Genomic DNA, 26,593 nt, shown 5'->3' with positions numbered 1-26,593 from the left:
CTAAAGTAATTTATTTTAAGTTACAAAATAAATGAGTTATGGGTATGAAATGTACAGTGTGGGGAATATAATCAACAATTATGTAATTTTTATATGGTGATGGCTGTAACTAGATTTATCATGGTGATCATTTTGAAAAGTATTGAAATAGTGAGTCACTGTGTTGTACACTAACATAGTGTTGTAGGTCAATTATACTTCAAAAACAAATAAACAAACAAATAAACATACTCAGAAAAACAGATCAGATTTGATCAGAGGCAGGAGGGGGAATCCGATGAAGGTGATCAAAAGGTACAAACTTCCAGTTGTAAGATAAATAAGTACTAGGGATGTAATATAAAACATGATAGGTATAATTAACACTGCTATATGCTATATATGAAAGTTTTAAACGGAGTAAATCCTAAGAGTTCTCATCACGAGGGAAAACATTTTTTTCTATTCCTTTAATTTTGTATCTATATGAGATGATAGATGTTCACTAAACTTGCTGTGGTGATTATTTCATGATGTATGTAAGTCAAATCATTGTACAGTACAACTTAAACTTATACAGTGCTGTATATCAATTGTATCGCAATAAAACTGGAAGAAGGAAAAAAGTAAGTAGGGTGAGGAGTTAAAGAAGTAGTTAAAAGAAGTCATCAGGATCTCTGATCAGTCCAGGAAAATTAGTGGAACACTTTTCAATTGATTCCTCCGTATGACACCTATGTTATAAGTTAAGGTGAGAAATAGAATCAGAAGATTTTTTAAAAAACATCAGACAAGCTCCACTACAATAAAGGGAAAATACTAGACCTGGAGTCAAAAGACAGGGTTTGAATTCCAGCTTTGAATTCTACGTTTACTACCAGTTGTGTGAACTTGGGTAAATCACTTGACATCTCAGAGTCTCTGTCTCCTCGGATGATAACACCTCTATTATGCAACATTTGTGAGGATTAAATGTTGCTCATTTCTGAAATTATTTATAAACTATAAAGCATTATACAAATGCAGATATTATTGTTAACCTACTTGAGACCTTAAAAGTTAAATTTCTGGAAGTCAAGTCAAGGGCAAATGATGTCCGTGTTTCTATAAGCAGGGCAACATCACTAGCAGCAATACCGACCATCATGGCAATGCTTATACTTGCTCAATTTTCACATTTTACTTCCTTCCTACAACAGCACTGTGAAGCATTGCAGTGTTATAACATTTACAGAACAGGAAGCTGAAATAGGAAGACCTCCAGTGTCAGAGAGAGAATAAGAAATAAAATTAGGATTTAATTCCACCTTACACTGTATTTCTCCTCTTTAGAATACCTTTGCTTAACACCATTTATGGAAAAAATTGTCACTACGCATCTGTGATTAAATTTAGCAGATACTGTTGAAAGGTGAGACTAAGAGAGCCTACTTAATATGAACTGTTATCTGCTAGGGGAAAAAATGGGTTTCAGGTATTCCTAGAGCTCAGTCTAGCAAATTATTCATCATTAAGGGGGGAAATCTGTGATAACTGTACCTACAATTCTTTTTTCAACATCTCAACTTTGAATTTATACCTGAAAGTGATTTATTTTTTCCTATGCAAGATGTCCCATACTTACTATGGCCATGTAGTGGACTAGCAAACCTTCAGGGGAAAGTAAAACTTAACAAAACAATAGATAATTATCAGTTCAGTGACTCTTTATAGTTAACATTTAAATCATTTGCCTTTTCCAAATAGAAGCTGTAGGCACAACCTGTTTTATTATTATCCTAAGTGCTTTGGTTATCTTTAGCATGAAGTATTTTTAGCTCTGTTTGTATAACCCATAGGATTTAAGTAAAACATTGAAGAAAGGAGACTGAATGCACATTGTTCAGTGTACGTTTCATTTTATAGGTTTATTTTGGCATGGAAGTTGTCTGGTTGAATGTTTCACTGATAGGCTGGCTTAGCTTCTTCTTACACTGTAACTGATATTTCTATGTGGAGGGACATTGATTTTTTTTTTTTAAATAAATTTATTTATTTATTTTTGGCTGTGTTGGGTCTTAGTTTCTGTGCGAGGGCTTTCTCTAGTTGTGGCAAGCGGGGGCCACTCTTCATCGCGGTGCGCGGGCCTCACTGTCGCGGCCTCTCCCGTTGCGGAGCACAGGCTCCAGACGCGCAGGCTCAGTAGTTGTGGCTCACGGGCCCAGTTGCTATGCGGCATGTGGGATCTTCCCAGACCAGGGCTCGAACCCGTGTCCCCTGCATCGACAGGCAGATTCCTAACCACTGCGCCACCAGGGAAGCCCCGGACATTGATTTTTTTTTAATAATATTGGGCCTTTCTCTGCTCCTTCAGTCACTTCATTCCAGGAGAGGAGGGATGACATTGTTTTGTTGAATTTGAGAGAGGAACGGAGTTTGCATAGTCTTATCCATCTGCAGTATACACTATTTGGTATGTCTTCCTAGCTTACAAGGAACCCTCAATACTTCCTTGCTTCCAGGGATGGACTGCACACAGCAGGATGATCACCTCCAGCCACAGGTGGAGGTGGGTGAATTTGGGCCAATGAGATTTCCTCTCTAGGGACTGATTAAAGAGAGTCAGTCAGTCTGGCCATGATACACATGTAAACTCAGGAGTTTGGGCGTGGCCATTGCTTTCCTCTGTAAAAATTAATAAAGGGAAACCTCACTAAAACGGAGTCAGGAGGCCAGAAGGGGGAGCTCTCCCTCCCATACCACTCTTCAGTACAGGTCCCAGCAGAAAGGGATGCACAATATTTTGCATCTCCAGCGGAAAGTGCCCTCACTTTACCACTGCCAGCTGGAGGAAGAAAGAATTCTCCTTGCCTGGCAACAGCTAAGCCAATGAGAGACTGTTGCACCTCAGCCAGTGAAAAGCCACTATGCTTCAAACTCCCAGTTTCATCCAATGGACTTTTTGTTTATAATAGCCCCTCCCAACTTTCTCTTCTCCTCTATAAAAGAGCTTTCTTTCTTTCGTTTTACCAGACTTGCATGTGGTTCACTATAGCTGCATGTCTCAAATTGCAATTCTTTCTATTCCCAAATAAAACCATTTTGTTGGTAAAGTAACTGGCTGTTTTGTTTTAGGTTAACACGTCCTATGTGGACGGAGAAGCAAAAACTACTCTGCTGAAAAAGGAAGATAAACTAGGTCCAAAGAAGATAACTGCTTGGATTCTGATGGCTTTTTAGTTCTTACTTCCAGTTCTTTTCTGGGGCCTGGTTGAATTCCTGACGTGGGTTCTATGAGATGCCTGTATCCTTATAATTATAAAATCCTCTTTTTGCTTTTGCTAAAGGTAGCACTAGTTGTTTTCTGTTACGTGTACCCAAAGTATCTTAATAAATACATTATTTAGTTGTGGTTAATAGAATAAATAATCATATACAGGCTGTTTGAGGAAGAGTCTCTACATGTATTTATTGGTACAGCCATTGTAGGTGGTGTAATGAAATTTTATTCTAACTATCCTTGTTTAGTTTAATTTATTAAATATTATAATATGTAAAGAGAGCATAAAATATAGTCATGTGAATGGGGCACTTTTAAGCAAACCTGGCTAGTTTTAGAAAGTAAGAATATATTTCTAACTAAAGAGAGTTTTGTTGTTGTTTTGTTTTGTGGAAGAAAACAATTGGGTTAGAACAATTAACCAAATAGTAAACTTCTTTTTTAAAATAAATAAATTTATTTATTTATTTATTTATTTATGGCTGCACTGGGTCTTTATTGCTGCGCATGGGCTTTTCTCTAGTGGAGGAGAGCGGGGGCTACTCTTTGTTGCAGCATGTGGGCTTCTCATTGCGGTGGCTTCTCTTGTTGTGGAGCATGGGGTCTAGGTGCGCAAGCTCAGTAGTTGTGGCTCGCGGGCTGTAGAGCGCAAGCTCAGTAGTTGTGGCGCATGGGCTTAGTTGCTCTGCAGTATGTGGAATCTTCCCGGACCAGGGCTCGAACCCGTGTCCCCTGCATTGGCATTGGCAGGCAGATTCTTAACCACTGCACCACCAGGGAAGTCCTTAACAAATATTGATAGATGGCACACACAGGGGATCAGAAGTAATCTGTTCAACATCGTCAGGAATATCTATGAAATACTTAAAGTAAGGAAATAAATGTGGTATTTAATAATGGTTTTTCTTATTAGCTACAGAATTATACAAAATGGCAATTCTTATTGAGTCAATAATATAATTCATTTTATGTTATAAACAAATAGGTGATCTTTGTCTCTTCATTCATTAACATGAGTTGTATTTGTCCAGGGGATATAGGGGTCATGAAGATGTAGTCCCTGCTCCAGAGTCACATGGAGATTCAGAAGTTGCAAATCAGCTAAATTCTGACTTGGGATTCCATTTAGCTGTATTTGCCATTGCCAGCCTATAGAATCCTTGATAGTAAATGGTCAGCCTCAAAATGTGCCCAATGACAGTAACCAAAGGGATGAAATATTTATATAACCCAACTGGAAGATAATGTGATTCAGCTTTTCCATACATGGGGATAATTTGCCTGATGTCCCCCACCTCCATTTCCCCAAGAACTTGCATAAATATCTCCCACTGCCCAAATGAAGCAAAAAATAGAATGAATAGTAGTTTGTATTTCTTAATCCTCTACCCCTATCCTGCCCCTCCTTCCTTCCCTCTCTGATTTGTTATAATCATTTGTTTGTTTTATTTTTGAGAGTCCACATATAAGTGATAATGTACAGTATTTGTCTTTCTCTGTCTGACTTATTTCACTAGACATAATACCCTCCAGGTCCATCTATGTTGTTGCAAATGGCAAAATTTCATTCTTCTTTATGGCTGAGTAGTTTTCCATGCATATATATACCACATCTTCTTTATCCATTCATCTGTTGATGGACACTTAGGTTGCTTCCATACCTTGGCTATTATAAATAATGCTACTATGAACATTTTGGGTACATGCATCTTTTCAAATTAGTGTTTTCATTGTCTTCGATACCCAGGAGTGGAATTGCTGGATCACATGGTAGTTCTAGTTTTAATTTTTTGAGGAACCTTCATGCAGTTTTCCATAGGGGCTGCACCAATTTACATTCCCACTAACAGTTTACAAGGGTTACCTTTTCTCCACATCCTCACCAACATTTGTAATTTGTGGTCTTTAAAAAAAAAAAAAAAAAAAATATATATATATATATATATATATATATATATATATATATATATATACTTTAAATATTTATTTATTTATTTATTTCGGTTGTGCCCGGTCTTAGTTGTGGCACGTGGGATCTTCGCTGCAGCATGTGGACTCTTAGTTGTGGCATGCGTGCAGGATCTAGTTCCCCGACCAGGGATGGAACCCGGGCCCACTGCACTGGGAGTGCGGAGTCCTACCCACAGGACCACCATGGAAGTCCCATAATTTGTGGTCTTTTTGATGATAGCCACTCTGACAGGGGTGAGATGATGTCTCATCACGGTTTTGATTTGCATTTCTCTGATGATTAGCAATGTTGAGGATCTTTTCATGTGCCTGTTGGCTATCTGTATGTCTTCTTTGGAAAAATGTCTATTCAGGTGTTCTATGCATTTTTTTTTTAATTTTTGGCTGTGTTGGGTCTTAGTTGCTGCGCGAGGGCTTTCTCTAGTTGTGGTGAGCAGGGGCTACTCATCATTGTGGTGTGTGGGCTTCTCATTGGGGTGGCTTCTCGTTGTGAAGCATGGGCTCTAGGCACGTGGGCTTCAGTAGTTGTGGCGCATGGGCTCAGTAGCTGTGGCTCACGGGTTCTAGAGTGCAGGCTCAGTAGTTGTGGTGCACAGGTTTAGTTGCTCTGCAGCATGTGGGATCTTCCCGGACCAGGGCTCGAACAAACCTGTGTCCCCTGCATTGGCAGGTGGATTCTTAACCACTGCACCACCAGGGAAGTCCCTCCATGCATTTTTTAATTGGGGATTTTTTTTTTTTTGAGACTGAGTTGTATGAGTTGTTTATATATTTTAGATGTTAACCCTTAATCAGGCATATCATTTGCAAATATTTTCTCCCATTCTGTCTTTTCGTTTTGCTGATGGTTTCCTTGATGTGCAAAAGCTCTTAAGTTTAATTAGGTCCAATCTGTTTATTTTTGCTTTTGTTTTCTTTGCCTTAGGAGACAGATCCAAAAACATTGCTACACCTTATGTCAAAGAGTGTTTTACCTATATTTTCTTCTAGGAATTTGATGGCTTCCAGTATTACATTTAGGACTTTAATCCATTTTGAGTTTATTTTAGTATATGGTGTGAGAAAATGCTCTAATTTCATTCTTTTACATGCAGTTGTCCAGTTTTTCCAGCACTGTTATTGAAGAGACTATCTTTTCCCTTGTATATTCTTGCCTCTTTTGTCATAGATTAATTGACCATAAGTGTGTTGGTTTATTTCTGGGTTCTCTATTCTGTTCCATTGATCTCTGTGTCTGTTTTTGTGTCTATACTATACTGTTTTGATTACTGTAACTTTGTAGTATACTCTAAAGTCAGGGAGTGTGATACCTCCAGCTCTGTTCTTTCTCAAGATTGTTTTGGATATTTGGGATCTTTAGTGTTTCCATACAGATTTAAAAGTTATTTGTTCCAGTTCTGTGGCAAATGCCATTGGTATTTTGATAGGGATTGCATTAAATCTGTAGATTGCCTTGGGTAGTATGGTCATTTTAACAATGTTAATTCTTTCAGTCCATGAACATGGAAATCTTACCATCTGTTTTTGTATCATCTTCAGTTTCTTTCATCAGTGTCAGTGTCCTACAGTTTTCTGAGTACAGGTCTTTTATCTCCTCGGTTAAGTTTATTCCTAGGTATTTTATTCTTTTAGATGTGATTGTAAATGGGATTGTTTCCTTTATCTCTCTTTCTGATAGTTCATTGTTATTGTATAGGAATGCAACAGATATTTCTGTATCTTAATTTTGCATCCTGCCACTCTACTGAATTCACTGATGAACTCTAGTAGTTTTTTGGTGGTGTCTTTAGGATCTTCTATGTATAGTATTATGACATCTGCAAACAGTGACAGTTTTACTTCTTCCTTTACAATTTGGATTCCTTATACTTCTTTTTCTTGTCTGATTTCTGTGTTTAGGATTTCCAATACTATGTTGAATAAAAGCACTGTGTGGGCATTCTTGTCTTGTTCCAGATCTTAGAGGAAATGCTTTCAGCTTTTCACTCTGAGTATGATGTTAGCTCTGGGCTTACCATATGTGGCCTTTATTATGTTAAGGTATGTTCCCTCTATGCCCACTTTGTGGAGAATTTGTTTCATAAATTGAAGTTGAATTCTGTCAAAAGCTTTTCTCCATTTATTGAGATGATCATATGATTTTTATTCTTCAGTTTGTTAATGTGTTATATCACAATGATCAGTTTGTTGATACTAGACCATCCTTGCCTACCTGGGATAAATCCCACTTGATCATGGTTTATGATCCTTTAAATGTATTGTTGGATTCAGATTGCTAATATTTTATTGAGGATTTTTGCATCTATGTTCATCAGTGATATTGGCCTGTGGTTTTCTTTTTTTGAAGTATCTTTGTCTGATTTTGGTATCAGGTTGATGCTGGCCTCATAGAATGAGTTTGGAAGTACTCCTTCCTCTGCAAATTTTTGGAATAGTTTGAGAAGGATAGGTGTTAACTCTCCTCTAAATGTTTGGCAGAATTCACCTATAAATTCACCTGGTCCTGGACTTTTCTTTGATAGGTTTTTTTAAAATTACTGATTAAATTTTATTACTGGTAATTGGTCTATTCATATTTTTTATTCCTGGAGCAGTCTTGGGAGATTGTATGTTTCTAGGAATTTTTCCATTTCTTCTAGATTGTCCATTTTATTGACATATAGTTGTTCTTAGTAATCTCTTATGATTCTTTGTATTTCTGTGACGTCAGTAATAACTTCTTCTCTTTCATTTCTGATTTTATTGATTTGTGCCCTCTCCCTTTTTCTCTTGATGAGTCTGGCTAAAGGTTTATCAATTTTGTTTATCTTTTCAAAGAAGCAGCTATTAGTTTCATTGATCTTTTCTGCTTTTTTTTTTTTAGTCTTTATTTCATTTATTTCTGTTCTAATCTTTGTGATTTCTTTCCTTCTACTACCTTTGGGTTTTGTTTGTTCTTCTTTTTCCAGTTCCTTTAGGTGTATGGTTAGGTTGTTTATTTGAGATTTTTCCTGTTTCCTGAGGTAGGCTTGTATCACTATAAACTTCCTTCTTAGAATTAGAACTGATTTTGCTGTGTCCCATTGATTGTGAAACATTGTGTTTTCATTTTCATTTGTCCCCAGGTATTTTTTATTACTTCTTTGATTTCTTTAGTGATCCATTGGTTGTTTAGTAGCATATAGTTTAGTCTCTATGTGTTTGAGTTTTTTGCATTTTTTTTCCTTATAGCTAATTTCTAGTCTCATAGTGTTGTGGTCAGAAAATATGCTTGATATGATTTCGATTTTCTTAAATTTACTGAGACTTTGTTTTATGACCTAGCATATGATCTATCCTGGAGAATGGTCCAAGTGCACTTGATGAGAATGTGTATTCTGCTGCTTTTGGATAGAATATTCTCTCTCTCTCTCTCTCTCTCTCTATATATATATATATAGAGAGAGAGAGAGAGAGAGAGAGGGTCCATCTGGTCTAATGTGTCATTTAAGGCCAGTGTTTTCTAATTGATTTTCAATCTGGATGATATAAGTGGGGTGTTAAAGTCCTCTGCTATTATTGTATTACTGTCAATTCGCACTTTATGTCTGCTTGTATTTGCTCTATATATTTAGGTGCTCCTATGTTGGGTGCCTATAATTGTTATATCTTCTTCTTGGATTTATCCCCTAACCGTTATGTAATGTTCTTCTTTGTCTCTTTTTACAATTTTTTTGTCTAAGTATTGCCACACTGCCTTTATTCCATTTTCATGGAGTAACTTTTTTCATCCCCTCACTTTCAGTCTGTGTGTATCTTTAGATCTGAAGTGAGTCTCTTTTTTTTTTTTTTAATTTATTTATGACTGTGTTGGGTCTTTGTTTCTACGCGAGGGCTTTCTCTACGCGCGGCAAGTGGGGGCCCCTCTTCATCGCACTGCGCGGGCCTCTCATTATCGTGGCCTCTCTTGTTGCGGAGCACAGGCTCCAGACACGCAGACTCAGTAATTGTGGCTCACCGGCCTAGTTGCTCTGCGGCATGTGGGATCTTCCCAGACCAGGGCTCGAATCTGTGACCCCTGCATTGGCAGGCAGATTCTCAACCACTGCACCACCAGGGAAGCCCTGAAGTGATTCTCTTGTAGGCAGCTTATATATGGGTCTTGTTTTGTATCCACTCAGCCAGTCTGTGTCTTTTGATTGGGGCATTTAGTCCATTTACATTTAAAGTAATTATAGAATTAACACAATATTGTAAGTCAACTATACTTCAATAAAAAATATAATTATTGATAGGTCTGCACTTACTGCCAGTTTGTTAGCTGTTTTGGGGCTTGTTTCTATAGTTCTTTTTTGTTCCTTTCTTCTTCTTTTGCTTTCTTCCAGTGTGATTTGATGGCTGTCTCTAGTGTTTGGATTACTTTCTCTTTTTTTTGTGTGTCTATCTATTATGGATTTCTGGTTTTTGCTGACCATGAGGTTAATATATAGTAATCTCTATATATACATGATTATTATTTTTTAATTTTTTTATACAGCAGGTTCTTATTAGTTATCCATTTTATACATATTAGTGTATATATGTCAATCCTTATCTCCCAATGCATGACACACACACACACACACACCTCACTCCCCCCGCCGCTTTCCCCCCTTGGTGTACATACGTTTGTTCTCTACATCTGTGTCTCAGTTTCTGCCCTGCAAACCGGTTCATCTGTACCATTTTTCTAGGTTCCACATATATGCGTTAATATATGATATTTGTTTTTCTCTTTCTGACTTACTTCACTCTGTATGACAGTCTCTAGGTTCATCCATGTCTCTACAAATGACCCAATTTCTTTCCTTTTTATGGCTGAGTAATACTCCATTGTATATATGTACCACATCTTCTTTATCCACTTGTCTGTCGATGGACATTTAGGTTGCTTCCATGACCTGGCTATTGTAAATAGTACTACAATGAATATTGGGGTGCATGTGTCTTTTTGAATTATGGTTTTCTCTGGGTATATGCCCAGTAGTGGGATTGTTGGGTCATATGATACTTCTTTTTTTAGTTTTTTAAGGAACCCCCATACTGTTCCCCATAGTGGCTGTATCAATTTACATTCCCACCAACAGTGCAAGAGGGTTCCCTTTTCTCCACACCCTCTCCAGCATTTGTTGTTTGTAGATTTTCTGACGATACCCATTCTAACTGGTGTGAGGTGATACCTCATTGTAGTTTTGATTTGCATTTCTCTTATAATTAGTGATGTTGACGAGCTTTTCATGTGCTTCTTGGCCATCTGTATGTCTTCTTTGGAGAAATGTCTATTTAGGTCTTCTGCCCATTTTTGGATTGGGTTGTTTGTTTTTCTAATATTCAGCTGCAGGAGCTGTTTATATATTTTGGAGATTAATCCTTTGTCCGTTGATTCATTTGCAAACATTTTCTCCCATTCGGAGGGTTGTCTTATTGTCTTGTTTGTAGTTTCCTTTGCTTTGCAAAAAGTATTAAGCTTCATTAGGTCCCATTTGTTTATTTTTGTTTTTATTTCCATTACTCTAGGAGGTGGATCAAAAAAGATCTTGCTGTGATTTATGTCAAAGAGTGTTCTTCCTATGTTTTCCTCTAAGAGTTTTATAGTGTCTGTTGTTATATTTAGGTCTCGAATCCATTTTGAGTTTATTTTTGTGTATGGTGTTAGGGAGTGTTCTAATTTCATTCTTTTACATGTAGCTGTCCAGTTTTCCCAGCACCACTTATTGAAGAGACTGTCTTTTCTCCATTGTATATCCTTATTTTCTTTGTCATAGATTAGTTGACCACAGGTGTGTGGGTTTATCTCTGGGCTTTCTATTTTGTTCCACTGATCTATATTTCTGTTTTTGTGCCAGTACCATATTGTCTTGATTAGTGTAGCTTTGTAGTATAGTCTGAAGTCAGGGAGTCTGATTCCTCCAGCTCCGTTTTTTTTCCCTCAAGACTGCTTTGCCTATTCAGAGTCTTTTGTGTCTCCTTACAAATTAAAAATTTTTTTCTTCTAGTTCTGTAAAAAATGCCATTGGTAATTTGATAGGGATTGCATTGAATCTGTAGATTGCTTTGGGTAGTATAGTCATTTTCACAATATTGATTCTTCCAATCCAAGAACATGGTATATCTCTCCATCTGTTTGTATCATCTTTAATTTCTTTCATCAGTTTCTTATAGTTTTCTGCATACAGGTCTTTTATCTCCCTAGGTAGGTTTATTCCTAGGTATTTTATTCTTTTTGTTGCAATGGTAAATGGGAGTGTTTCCTTAATTTCTCTTTCAGATTTTTCATCATTAGTGTATAGGAATGCAAGAGATTTCTGTGTATTAATTTTGTATCCTGCAAATTTACCAAATTCATTGATTAGCTCTAGTAGTTTTCTGATGGCATCTTTAGGATTCTCTATGTATAGTATCATGTCATCTGCAAACAGTGACAGTTTTACTTCTTCTTTTCCACTTTGTATTCCTTTTATTTCTTTTTCTTCTCTGATTACCGTGGCTAGGACTTCCAAAAGTATGTTGAATAAGAGTGGTGAGAGTGGGCTTCCTTGTTTTGTTCCTGACTTAGAGGAAATGCTTTCAGTTTTTCACCATTGAGAATGATGTTTGCTGTGGGTTTGTCATATATGGCCTTTATTATGTTGAGGTAGGTTCCCTCTATGCCCACTTTCTGGAGAGTTTTTATAATAAATGGGTGTTGAATTTTGTCAAAAGCTTTTTCTGCATCTATTGAGATGATCATATGGTTTTTCTTCTTCAATTTCTTAATGTGGTGTATCGCATTGATTGATTTGCATATATTGAAGAATCCTTGCATCCCTGGGATAAATCCCATTTGATCATGGTGTATGATCCTTTTAATGTGTTGTTGGATTTTGTTTGCTAGTATTTTGTTGAGGATTTTTGCATCTATATTCATCAGTGATATTGGTCTGTAATTTTCTTTCTTTGTAGTATCTCTGTCTGGTTTTGGTGTAAGGGTGATAGTGGCCTCATAGAATGAGTTTGGGAGTGTTCCTTCCTCTGCAATTTTTTGGAAGATATTGAAAAGAATGGGTGTTAGCTCTTCAGAATTCACCTGTGAAGCCATCTGGTCCTGGACTTTTTTTTGTTAGAAGATTTTAAATCACAGTTTCAATTTCATTACTTGTGATTGGTCCTCTCCCTCTTTTTCTTGTTGAGTTTGGCTAATGGTTCATCAATTTTGTTTATTTTCTCAAAGAACCAGCTTTTAGTTTTATTGATCTTTGCTATTGTTTTGTTTCTATTTCATTTATTTCTGCTCTGATCTTTATGATTTCTTTCCTTCTGCTAATTTTGTGTTTTGTTTATTCTTCTTTCTCTACTTCCTTTAGGTGTAAGGTTAGCTTGTTTGAGATTTTTCTTGTTTCTTGAGGTAGGTTTGTATTGCTATAAACTTCCCTCTTAGAACTGCTTTTGTTGCATCCCATAGGTTTTGGATCATCGTGTTTTCATTGTCATTTGTCTCTAGGTATTTTTTGATTTCCTCTTTGATTTCTTCAGTGATCTCTTGGTTATTTAGTAACGTATTGTTTATCATCCATGTGTTTGTGTTTTTTACTTTTTTTTCCCTGTAATTGATTTCTAATCTCATAGCTTTGAGGTCAGAAAAGATGCTTGGTATGATTTCAACTTTCTTAAATTTACTGAGGCTTGGTTTGTGACCCAAGATATGATCTATCCTGGAGAATGTTTTGTGCGCACTTGAGAAGAAAGTGTAATCTGCTGTTTGTTGATGGAATGTCCTATAAATATCAGTTAAGTCTATCTGGTCTATTGTGTCATTTAAAGCTTGTGTTTCCTTATTTATTTTCTGTTTGGATGATCTGTCCATTGGTGTAATTGAGGTTTTAAAGTCCCCCACTATTATTGTGTTACTGTTGATTTCCTCTTTTATAGCTGTTAACAATTGCTTTATGTATTGAGGTGCTCCTATGTTGGGTGCATATATATTTAGAATTGTTATATCTTCTTCTTGGATTGATCCCTTGATCATTATGTAGTGTCCTTCCTTGTCTCTTGTAACATTCTTTACTTTTTTTTTTTAATAGGAATTATTTATTTATTTATTTTTTTGGCTGTGTTGGGTCTTCATTTCTGTGCGAGGGCTTTCTCTAGTTCTGGCAAGCGGGGGCCACTCTTCATCGTGGTGTGTGGGCCTCTCACCATCACGGCCTCTCTTGTTGCGGATCACAGGCTCCAGTCGCGCAGGCTCAGTAGCTGTGGCTCACGGGCCCAGTTGCTCCGCGGCATGTGGGATCCTCCCAGACCAGGGCTCGAACCCGTGTCCCCTGCATTGGCAGGCAGATTCTCAACCACTGCGCCACCAGGGAAGCCCACATTCTTTACTTTTAAAGTCAGTTTTATCTGATATGAGTCTTGCTACTCCAGGTTTCTTTTGATATCCATTTGCATGGAATATCTTTTTCAATCCCCTCACTTTCAGTCTCTATGTGTCCCTAGGCCTGAATTGGGTCTCTTGTAGACAGCATATATATGGATCTTGTTTTTGTATTCATTCAGTGAGCCTGTATCTTTTGGTTGGAGCATTTAATCCATTCATGTTTAAGGTAATTATCGATATGTACATTCCTATTACCATTTTGTTAATTGTTTTGGGTTTGTGTTTGTAGGTCCTTTTCTTCTCTTGTGTTTCCCACTTAGGGAAGTTCCTTTAGCATTTGTTGTAGAGCTGGTTTGGTGGTGCTGAATTCTCTTAGCTTTTGCTTGTCTGTAAAGCTTTTGATTTCTCCATCGAATCTGAATGAGATTCTTGCCGGGTAGAGTAATCTTGGTTGTAGGTTCTTCCCTTTCATCACTTTAAATATGTCATACCACTCCTCTCTGACTTGTAGAGTTTCTGCTGAGAAATCAGCTGTTAACCTTATGGGAGTTCCCTTGTATGTTATTTGTCGTTTATCCCTTGCTGCTTTCAATAATTTTTCTTTGTCTTTAATTTTTGCCAATTTGATTACTATGTGTCTCGGCATGTTTCTCCTTGTGTTTCTCCTGTATGGGACTCTCTGCACTTCCTTGACTTGGGTGACTATTTCCTTTCCCATGTTAGGGAAGTTTTTGACTATAATCTCTTCAGATATTTTCTCGGGTCTTTTCTCTCTCTCTTCTCCTTCTGGGACCTCTATAATGTGAATGTTGTTGCATTTAATGTTGTCCCAGAGGTCTCTTAGGCTGTCTTCATTTCTTTTCATTCGTTTTTCTTTATTCTGTTCCACAGCAGTGAACTCAACCATTCTGTCTTCCAGCTCACTTATCCGTACTTCTGCCTCAGTTATTCTGCTATTGATTACTTCTAGTGTAGTTTTCATCTCAGTTATTGTATTGTTCATCTCTGTTTGTTTGTTCTTTAATTCTTCTATGTCTTTGTTAAACATTTCTTACAGCTTCTCGATCTTTGCCTCCATTCTTTTTCCGAGGTCCTGGATCATCTTCACTATCATTATTCTGAATTCTTTTTCTGGAAGGTTTCCTATCTCCACTTCATTTAGTTGTTTTTCTGTGGTTTTATCTTGTTCCTTCATCTGATACATAGCCCTCTGCCTTTTCATCTTGTCTATCTTTCTGTGAATGTGGTTTTTGTTCCACAGGCTGCAGGATTGTAGTTCTTCTTGCTTCTGCTGTCTGCCCTCTGGTGGATGAGGCTATCTAAGAGGCTTGTGCAAGTGTCCTGATGGGAGGGACTGGTGGGATTTTTAAAGCTGCTGATCTCTTAATTACAAGTGCACTTTAACAACCCTGCATTTTTTTTACTCCCCTGCCCCCATGATTACTCGTTTTTGACATCATACTTTACAACTTTTTCTTTTGTGTATACATTAACTACTTATTGTGGATAAAGATGTATGTCGTTGTATGTGGTTTACTTACTGTCTCTACTGGATTTCTGTCTTTACCAGTGAGAAAGAAAAAGAAGGAAGAAATAAAACCATCTGTTTACAGATGACATGATCTTGTATGTAGATAATCCAAAGGAATCTACAAATAACTCTTAGAGCTAATGAACAAGTTCAGCAAGTTTGTAGGATAGAAGTTTAGTATACAGAAATCAACTATATTTCTATACACTAGCAATGAGCAATCAAAAAATAATGTTAGAAAAATAAATCCATTTACAATAAAATCAAAAAAGAATACTTAGGAATGAAAATAACAAAAGAAGCACAAACTTTGTACTCTGAAAACTATAAAACATTGTTGAAAAGAATTAAAGAAGACCTAAATACATGAAATGACATCCATGTTCATAGATCAGAAGATTTAATATTGTTAAAATGGCAGTACTTTCCAAATGGATCTACAAATTCAATCCAATCCCTTTCACAATCCCTGCTGTTTTTTAAAAATGATAATTGAAGTTGATCCATGTATCAAAATTTATGTAGTAATGCAATGGATCAAAATAATCTTGAAAAAGGACAAAGTTGAAGAATTCACATTTTCTGGTTTCTAGGCTTACTACAAAGCTACATTAATCAAGAGAGTGGGGTACTAGCAAAAGGCTAAACATATAGCTCAATGGAATGAAATTGAGATTGTATAAATAAACTCTTATATTTACAGTTGATTGAATTTTTAAAATTAATTAATTAATTTGTTTATTTTGGCTGTGCCGGGTCTTAGTTGTGGCATGTGGGATGTTCTTTGTGGCGTGCAAGATCTTTAGTTGTGGCACGCAGACTTCTTAGTTGTGGCATGCGAACTCTTAGTTGTCGCATGTAGGCTTCTTAGTTTTGACATGCATGCAGGATCTAGTTCCCCGACCAGGGGTTGAACTCAGGTCCCCTGCATTGGGAGCGTGGAGTCTTACCCACTGGACCACCCGGGAAGTCCCTATGGTTGGTTGAATTTTGAGAAGTCTCCCAAGATAATTCCATGGAGAAAGAATATTCTTTTTAACAAATGATGCTGGGACAACTAGATATTGACATACCTCACACCATATACAAAAATTAATCCAAAATGGATCAAAGACCTAACTATCACAGCAAAAAGTATAAAACTCTTAGAAAAAAATAAACAGGTGTGAAAATTTATGACATTGGAATAGGCAGTGTTTTCTTAGATATGACAACAAAACCATAAGCAAGAAATTTTAAAGAATACTTTGGATTTCATAAAAATTGAAAACATTTGTGCTTCAAAAGACAACATCAAGAAACTGTAAAGACACCTTTTGGATTGGGAGAAAAATTTTGCAAATCTTATGTCTGATAAGGAATTTGTATTTAGAATATGTAAAGAATTTTTACAACTCAAAAATAAAAAGACAAATAACCCAAATAAAAGTGGGCAAAAGATCATAATAGACATTTGTGTAAAGTACTTGTACAGATGGCCAATAAACACATGAAAAGCTGCTTGATGTCATTAGCTATCAGGAAAATGAAAATCAAAACCACAGTGGGATACGATTGAACACCCACTAGGATGACTATAATCAAAATGACAGTCAATAACAATTGCTGGTGTGGATGTGGAGAAATTGGGACCCTCATACATAGCCAGTGGGAATGTAAAATGGTACAACTATATCTATATCTGTATTAGTCAGGATTTTCCAAAGAAACAGAACCAATGGAATGTGTATATCTCTCTATATTTATTATTAGGAATTGGCTCACATGATTATGGAGGCTGGAAAATCCAAAACCTACAGGGATGGGCAGACATTGCAGTCCAAGTCTGAAGGTCTCTGCTATAATTCCCTCTTGTTTGGGGAGGTCAGTCTTTTGTTCTACCCAGGCTTTCAACTGACTGAATGAGGCCCACCCACATTATGGAGGGTAATCTGCTTTACTCAAAGTCCATCAACTTAAATTTTAGTCTCATCCAAAAAATACCCCCATAGAAATATCCAGAGTAGTATTTGACCATATATTTTGGCATCATGGCTCAGTCAAGTTGACACATAAATGTTTCACAAAGGCCTATTTTTTCCCAGGTTCTCATTGGTCCCAGAGACTGGATAACTTTAGGGAATGGCATTATTAATTTGCCTAAAAAGCAGTTCTATATATAGCTTGCTGTGCACAATAAAAGTACCATGGACAGTATGAGCCTGACAGACTAATTAGGCTATTAATAGAGTTAATAATGGGGTGACAAAAATAATTCCTAGTAACAAACTGACATAATATCTACCTCTAGAAGTTTTCTTTTTCCTAAACTTCTTACACAACTAAAGGTTTTAAACTGTTATTCATGTTGACATTTCTTTTTAGTAACATTTATATTTTGTGAGTTCCTTGTAGCAGATAGTGTAAGTTTTACACTTTTAAAAGTGTTTTGATTTTAGATTTAACATTGCTTCTTCAACATTCACTAGAGCCCAGAAATGAAAATGTTCCCATCTGCAAAATTATACCTTTGAACACAAGTTAAGCTCTTATTTCTTTGTACAAAGGCTGCTTAGTTTTTTATATATAAAATATTAAACCTGGTAGAGAGCTTATGTAAATGCAAGGAAAGAGTTCTGGAAGAAGATATAGCAAAGTGATAATAATGGAGAGATGAAAAGAGAAATGGGATTGAGAAAATGCAGGGAGTACAAAGGGGACTTTAAACTCATTTGCATTATATTAAAAATTGATATGAAAAATATATACATTATCACTTTTGTAATTAGCAATGAAAAAATAATGTATCTGATCTGATTCCCATATTTTGCAGATTGTGTAATGAAGGCTTAGAGGTTGAGAGGCTCAAGAAAGGTTGCGCTGCTAGTTAATGGTAGAGACAGGACTAGGAGCCAGGTTTCCTGGCGCTCAGTCCCATGCTCTATTTAAATGATCTACCTAACCAGTAATGTACTAAAAAGATCAAAAATGACTTTCATACCTCAGAGAGATCATGGGTTTTTTTCCAGACCACTGTATTAAAGTGAATATCGCAATAAAGCAAGTCACACAAATTTTTTGGTTTCCTAATGCATATAAAAGTTATGTTTACACTATATTGTAGTATATTAAATATGCAATAGACTTATGCCTAAAAAATACACATACATTAAATAAAAAATACATTATTGCTGAAAAATGCTAACCATCATCTAAGCCTTCAGCAAGTTGTAGTAGTAACATCAAAGATCACTGATCACAGATCTCTGTAACAAATATAATAATAATGAAAAAGTTAGAAGTATTGTGAGAATTACCAAAATGTGACACAAAGAAATGAAGTGAGCACATGCTATTGGAAAAATGGTGCCAATAAACTTACTCAATTCAGGGCTGCCACCAACCTTCAATTTGCAAAAAAAAAAATGCATTATCTGCAATGTGCTATAAAATGAGATATGCCTTGTATTGAATATAGAAAATATTAACTAGTCAAGAAATTTAGTAGATTTTTAGGTAGAAACTCAATTGGAGGATTTAAATTAAATTAAATTTTATTAATTATTAAAAAAATTTTACAATATTATTTTATTTCTAAATTATACATTTCATTAATTTTATTAAGATTGTATTGTTTTATAAATATACTTAAAATTTATTTTTTATAATTTACAACAGATCCCTAGTAGCAGCACTCCATGCTTGTCTTTTGTAAAGCAGTTTCCCAATTTTTGAGTTCTTAATGTTAATTTGTACTACAGGGAACTGAAATATGTATTCAGGTATCTTTTTTCCAGGATGGTTATCATGCAATATATTTTTGACACCTTGTATTTCAGAGAATATCAATATGAAGATTTCAAATACATTTAATTTTATTTTTCAGAGCCAGCAGGAAAAAGACCAGATTTCCTTGGAGAAGGGACTTTGAAGAACTGGTGGGCCTGGAGATGGGCAAGGAGAGAGAGAAAGAGGGTACAGCAGGCATCTGGCTAAGCCTGGAGTGGAGGTGGGGCACAGACCAGGATCCCTTACAAGTGATCAAATATGGCTTCCATGAAGTGTAAGTAGGTAAGTAGAGGGTAAGTAAGATAGTGCTTAGCAGTCGCCTATACTGAATCTTGAAATTTCTCTTAGTAATTTCACCTCTGTGGACATGAAGATTTAAGTATTTCTGTTTAGCTCTAAACCTGAACCTTCGTTTTCAGGGTCTTCAAGTTAAGTGTTATTTGGAAATAAAACAGTATTTGAAGACACACTGACTAAAAGTGAAGGGATGGAAAAAGATGTTCCATGCAAATGGAAACCAAAAGAAAGCTAGGGTAGTTATACTCATATCAGACAAAATAGACTTTATTTATTTATTTATTTTAAATAGATTTATTTATTTATTTAAAATAAATCTATTTTAAATAAATTTATTTATTTTAAAATAAATAAATTTATTATTTATTAATTTTAAAGAAATCTATTTATTTATTATTTTATTTTTTAAAAATTTATTTATTTATTTATTTATCTTTGGCTGCATTGGGTCTTTGTTGCGGTGTGTGGGCTCCTCATTGCGGTGGCTTCTCTTGTTTGTGGAGCACAGGCTCTAGGCACACGGGCTTCAGTAGTTGCAGCTCATGGGCTCAGTAGTTGTGGCTCATGAGCTTAGTTGCTCCGTGGCATGTGGGTTCTTCCCGGACCAGGGCTCGAACCCATGTCACCTGCATTGGCAGGTGGATTCTTAGCCACTGTGCCACCAGGGAAGCCCCTATTTATTTATTTTTAAATAAATCTATTTATTTATTTTTAAATAAATCTATTTATTTATTTTTAAATAAATCTATTTTTAAATAAATCTATTTATTTTTAAATACATCTATTTGTTTATCTATTTTAAAATAAATTTATTTGTTTATTTATTTTTGGCTGCATTGGGTCTTCATTGCTGTTTGTGGGCTTTCTCTAGCTGCGGTGAGCGGGGAGCTACTCTTCATTGTGGTGCGCGGGCTTCTCATTGCGGTGGCTTCTCTTGTTGTGGAGCACGGGCTCTAGGCACATGGGCTTCAGTAGCTGTGGCACGTGGGCTCAGTAGTTGTGGCTCACAGGCTCTAGAGAGCCTGCTCAGTAGTTGCGGTGCATGGGCTTACTTGCTCTGTGGCATGTGGGATCTTCCCAGACCAGAGCTAAAACCTGTGCCCCCTGAATAGGAGGTGGATTCTTAACCACTGTGCCACCAAGTAAGTCCCGAAATAGACTTTAAAACAAAGACCGTAATAAGAAAAAAGAGCATTACATAATCATAAAGGGATCAATTCAATAAGAGGATATAACATTTGTAAATATTTTTGCACCCAATGTGGAAGCTCTAAATATATAAAGCAAATATTAACAGACCTAAAGGGAGAAATACTTAGCAATAGAATAATAGTAGGGAACTTTAATATCCCACTCATATCAATAGATACATCATCTAGACAGAATACCAATAAGGAAACATCAGCCTTAAACAACTCATTGGATCATATGAACTTAACAGATATGTACAGAACATTCCATCCAAAAGCAACAGAATAAACATTCTTCTCAAGTGCACGGAACATTCTCCAGGAGATCATATTTTGGCCTCAAGACAAGTCTTAACAAATTCACAAATACTGAAATCATATGAAGCATCTTTTCTTATCACTATAATATGAAACTAGAAATCAACTACAAGAAGAAAACTAGAAAATTCACAAATATGTGGGGATTAAACAGCATGCTACTGAATAACCAATGGGTCAATAAAGAAATCAAAAGAGAAATTTAAAATTACCTTGGGACAAATGAAAATGGAAATACAACATACCAAAGTTCATGGGATGCAGCAAAAGCAGTTCTAAGAGGGAAGTTCACAGCAATAAACACCTACATCAAGAAATAAGAAAGTTTTCTGAACAACCTAACTTTACACCCCAAGGAACTAGAAAAAGAAGAACAAATGAAGTCCAAAGTTAGAGGAAGGAAGGAAATAACAAAAATCAGATCAGGGGCTTCCCTGGTGGCACAGTGGTTGAGAATCTGCCTGCCAATGCAGGGGACACGGGTTCGAGCCCCGGTCAGGGAATATCCCACATGCCGTGGAGCGGCTGGTCCCGTGAGCCACAATTACTGAACCTGTGCGTCTGGAGCTTGTGCTCCACAATAAGAGAGGCTGTGATAGTGAGAGGCCACGATAGTGAGAGGCCCGTGCACCACAATGAAGAGTGGCCCCCACTTGCTGCAACTAGAGAAAGCCCTCGCACAGAAACGAAGACCCAACACAGCCAAAATAAATAAATTAATTAATTAATATTTAAAAAAATCAGATCAGAAATAAATGAAATACAAGACGTCCCCTACATACGATCCTGCAAGGTGCAAACTTTCAAAGATGTAAACATGTGTTTGCATGTCCAATCATGTAAGTTAGTTTGAGTGTCTGGCGTACATTGTCATGTGCGTGCATCCTCTACAAATGGTTGTGTTTTTGTGTACTTTACACAGTACAGTAGTACAGTATCTTTATTTCAAGCCCAGATGTCCAGAAGCAAGCGTAAATGCAGCAGTGATGTAGCTGGTACTGCTAAGAAGTGCCAAGCGATAACAATTGAAAGAAAAGTGAATACAATTGAGAGAGTGGAGCAAGGCGAAAAGATGGTAGACATCGCTTGTTCTTATAACATGAATCTTTCAACCATTGGCACGATTCTAAAGAACAAGGACAAGATCATGTAACATATGAAGTCTCCTGTGCCAATGATGTAGACAATAAAATTGAAGAAGCGTGGAAAAGTGATGGGGAAGATGGAGAAATTTCTCAGTTTTTGGATCAGGATCAGGATCAGCATCAGCATCAAGTCTTGCTCAGCTTAATGCTGATTCAAGAGAAAGCTAAAAGGCTGTATGAAGACGTAAAGAAGAAACATGGCGAAGAATCAGAGAGCGCATCTTTTAATGCCATCCATGGCTGGTTTCATTGGTTCCAGGCTAGAGCCAACCTTCACAACGTAAAAGTAAGTGGCGAGGCAGTGAGTGCAGATACCGTAGCTGCCCGGGAATTTCCTGAAACTCTTTGAGAAATTATTGATGAAGGCACATATTTACCCGAGCAGGTTTTTAATGTGGATGAGGCTGGACTGTACTGGAGGAGGATGCCAGACCAAAGTTACATCAGTAAGGAGGAGAACTTGATGCCAGGCTATAAAGCAGCAAAGGATAGGCTAACTCTGTTGTTTGGTGGCAATGCTTCTGGCGATATGAAGCTAAAGCCTCAGTTTATCATTCAGAGAACACAAGAGCCCTTAGAAACATAGCCAAGAGCTCTTTTCTTGTCATGTGGAAGGTAACCCCAAAGCCTGCGTTACACGGGCCGTTTTCCAGGACTGGTTTTTCCACCACTTTATCCCAGAGGTAGAGAAATATTGCTTGGAGAAGGACATCCCATTCAACATTCTTTTGCTGTTCGACAGTGCTCCAGGCCACCCCTATTCATGGACGACTTTCATCCCAACATCAAAATGGTGCATCTGCCACCAAAAACTACGTCACTCGTGCAACCTATGGATTAGGGAGTTATAGCGACTTTGAAGAAATATTATTTTTTTAACATCTTTATTGGAGTATAATTGCTTCACAATGATGTGTTAGTTTCTGCTGTATAAAAAAACGAATCAGCTATATGTGTCCATATATCCCCATATCTCCTCCCTCTTGCGTCTCCCTCCCACCCTCCTTATCCTACCCTTCTAGGTGGTCACAAAGCACTGAGCTGATCTCTCTGTGCTATGAGGCTGCTTCCCACTAGCTATCTATTTTACATTTGGTACTGTATATGTGTCCATGCCACTCTCTCACTTCGTCCCAACTTACTCTCCCCCCTCCCCGTGTCCTTAAGTCCACTCTCTACGTCTGCGTCTTTATTCCTGTCCTGCCCCTAGTTTCTTCAGAACAATTTTTTTTCTTTTTTTAGATTCCATATATATGTGTTAGCATACGATATTTGTTTTTCTCTTTCTGACTTACTTCACTCTGTGTGACAGACTCTAGGTCCATCACCCTACTACAAATAACTCAATTTCGTTTCATTTTATGGCTGAGTAATATTCCATTGTATATACGTGCCACGTCTTCTTTATCCATTCATCTGTCGATGGACACAGGTTGCTTCCATGTCCTGGCTACCATAAATAGGACTGCAATGAACACTGGTACATGACCCTTTTTGAATTATGGTTTTCTCAGGGTATGCCCAGTAGTGGGATTGCTGGGTCGTATGGTAGTTCTATTTTTAGTTTTTTAAGGAACCTCCATACTATTCTCCATAGTGGCTTTATCAATTTACATTCCCACCAACAGTGCAAGAGGGTTCCCTTTTCTCCACACCCTCTCCAACATTTATTGTTTGTAAATTTTTTGATGATGGCCATTCTGACCGGTGTGAGGTGATACCTCATTGTAGTTTTGATTTGCATTTCTCTAATAATTAGTGATGTTGAGCATCCTTTCATGTGTTTATTGGCAATCTGTATATCTTCCTTGGAGAAATGTCTATTTAGGTCTTCTGCCCATTTTTGGATTGGGTTGCTTGTTTTTTTTGATAGTGAGCTGCATGAGCTGCTTGTATATTTTGGAGATTAATCCTTTGTCAGTTGCTTCATTTGCAAATATTGTCTCCCATTCTGAGCATTGTCTTTTCATCTTGTTTATGGTTTCCTTTGCTGTGCAAAAGCTTTTAAGTTTCATTAGGTCCCATTTGTTTATTTTTGATTTTATTTCCCTTTCTCTAGGAGGTGGGTCAAAAAGGATCTTGCTGTGATTTATGTCATAGAGTTTTCTGCCTATGTTTTCCTCAAAGAGTTTTATAGTGTCTGGCCTTACATTTAGGTCTTTAATCCATTTTGAGTTTATTTTTGTGTATCATGTTAGGGAGTGTTCTAATTTCATTCTTTTACATGTAGCTGTCCAGTTTTCCCAGCACCATTTATTGAAGAGGCTGCCTTTTCTCCATTGTATATTCTTGCCTCCTTTATCAAAGATAAGGTGACCATATGTACGTGAGTTTATCTCTGGGCTTTCCGTTTTTCTTTCTCAAGATTGCTTTGGCTATTCAGGGTCTTTTGTGTTTCCATGCAAATTGTGAGATTTTTTGTTCAAATTCTGTGAAAAATGCCATTGGTAGTTTGATAGGGATTGCACTGAATCTGTAGATTGCTTTGGGTAGTATAGTCATTTTCACAATGTTGAATCTTCCAATCCAAGAACATGGTATATCTCTCCATTTGTTTGTATCATCTTTAATTTCTTTCATCAGTGTCTTATAGTTTTCTGCATACAGGTCTTTTGTCTCCTTAGGTAGGTTTATTCCTAGGTACTTTATTCTTTTTATTGCAGTGGTAAATGGGAGTGTTTCCTTAATTTTTCTTTCAGATTTTTCAGCATTAGTGTATAGGAATGCAAGAGATTTCTGTGCATTAATTTTGTATCCTGCAACTTTACGACATTCATTGATTAGCTCTAGTAGTTTTCTGGTAGCATCTTTAGGATTCTCTATGTGTAGTATCATGTCATCTGAAAACAGTGACAGTTTTACTTCTTCTTTTCCAATTAGGATTACTTTATTTCTTTTTCTTCTCCGATTGTTGTGGCGAAAACTTCTAAAACTATGTTGAATAACAGTGGTGAGAGTGGGCGACCTTGTCTTGTTCCTGATCTTAGTGGAAATGGTTTCAGTTTTTCACCATTGATAATGATGTTGGCTGTGGATTTGTCATATATGACCTTTATTATGCTGAGGAAATTTCCTTCTATGCCTACTTTCTGGATGGTTTTTCTCCAATTTGTTAATATTGTTTATCACATTGACTGATTTGTGTATATTGAACGATACTTTATCCTGGGATAAGCCCCACTTGATCATGGTGTATGATCCTTTTAATGTGCTGTTGGATTCTGTTTGCTAGTATTTTGTTGAAGATTTTTGCATCTATGTTCATCAGTGATATTGGCCTGTAGTTTTCTTTCTTTGTGACATCTTTGTCTGGTTTTGGTATCAGGGTGATTGTGGCCTCATAGAATGAGTTTGGACATGTTCCTCCCTCTGCTATATTTTGGAAGAGTTTGAGAAGAATAGGTGTTAGATCTTCTCTAAATGTTTGATAGAATTCACCTGTGAAGCCCTCTGGTCTTGGGCTTTTGTTTATTGGAAGATTTTTAATCACAGTTTCAATTTCGGTGCCTGTGATTGGTCTGTTTATATTTTCTATTTCTTCCTGGTTCAGTCTCAGAAGGTTGTGCTTTTCTAATTTGTCCATTTCTTCCAGGTTGTCCATTTTATTGGCATACAGTTGCTTGTAGTAATCTCTCATGATCCTTTGTATTTCTGCAGTGTCACTTGTTACTTCTCCATTTTCATTTCTAATTCTATTGATTTGAGTCTTCTCCCTTTTTTCTTGATGAGTCTGGCTAATGGTTTATCATTTTGTTTATCTTCTCAAAGAACCAGCTTTTAGTTTTATTGATCTTTGCTATTGTTTCCTTCATTTCTTTTTCATTTATTTCTGATCTGACTTTATGATTTCTTTCCTTCTGCTAACCTTGGGGTTTTTTTGTTCTCCTTTCTCTAATTGCTTTAGGTGTAAGTTTAGGTTGTTTATTTGAGGTTTTTCTTGTTTCTTGAGGTAGGCTTGTATTGCTGTAAACTTCCCTCTTAGAACTGCTTTTGCTGCATCCCATAGGTTTTGGGTTGTCGTGTTTTCATTGTCATTTGTTTCTAGGTAGTTTTTGATTTCCTCTTTGATTTCTTCAGTGATCTCTTGGTTATTTAGTAACGTATTGTTTAGCCTCCATGTGTTTGTGTTTTTTACGTTTTTTTCCCCTGTAATTGATTTCTAATCTCATAGTGTTGTGGTCAGAAAAGATGCTTGATATGATTCCGATTTTCTTAAATTTACCAAGGTTTGATTTGTGACCGAAGTTATGATCTATGCTGGAGGATGTTCCATGAGCACTTGAAAAGGAAGTGTATTCTCTTGTTTTTGAATGGCATGTCCTATAAATATCAATTAAGTCCATCTTGTTTAATGTATCATTTAAAGCTTGTGTTTCCTTATTTATTTTCATTTTGCTTGCTCTGTCCACTGGTGAAAGTGGGGTGTTAAAGTCCCCTACTATTGTTGTGTTACTGTCGATTTCTGCTTTCATGGCTGTTAGCATTTGCCTTATGTATTGAGGTGCTCCTGTGTTGGGTGCATAAGTATTTACAATTGTTATGTCTTCTTCTTGGATTGATCCCTTGATCATTATGTAGTGTCCTTCTTTGTCTCTTGTAACAGTCTTTATTTTAAAGTCTATTTTATCTGATATGAGAATTGCTACTCCAGCTTTCTTTTGATTTCCATTTGCATCGAATATCTTTTTCCATCCCCTCACTTTCAGTCTGTATGTGTCCCTAGGTCTGAAGTGGGTTTCTTGTAGACAGCATATATGTGGGTGTTGTTTTTGTATCCATTCAGCC

This window comes from Balaenoptera musculus, chromosome 13, assembly GCF_009873245.2.
Source record: "Balaenoptera musculus isolate JJ_BM4_2016_0621 chromosome 13, mBalMus1.pri.v3, whole genome shotgun sequence".
Classification (NCBI taxonomy): Eukaryota; Metazoa; Chordata; class Mammalia; order Artiodactyla; family Balaenopteridae; genus Balaenoptera; species Balaenoptera musculus.
The sequence above is the reverse complement of the archived record's forward strand: the minus strand, read 5'-3'. Positions refer to the sequence as shown.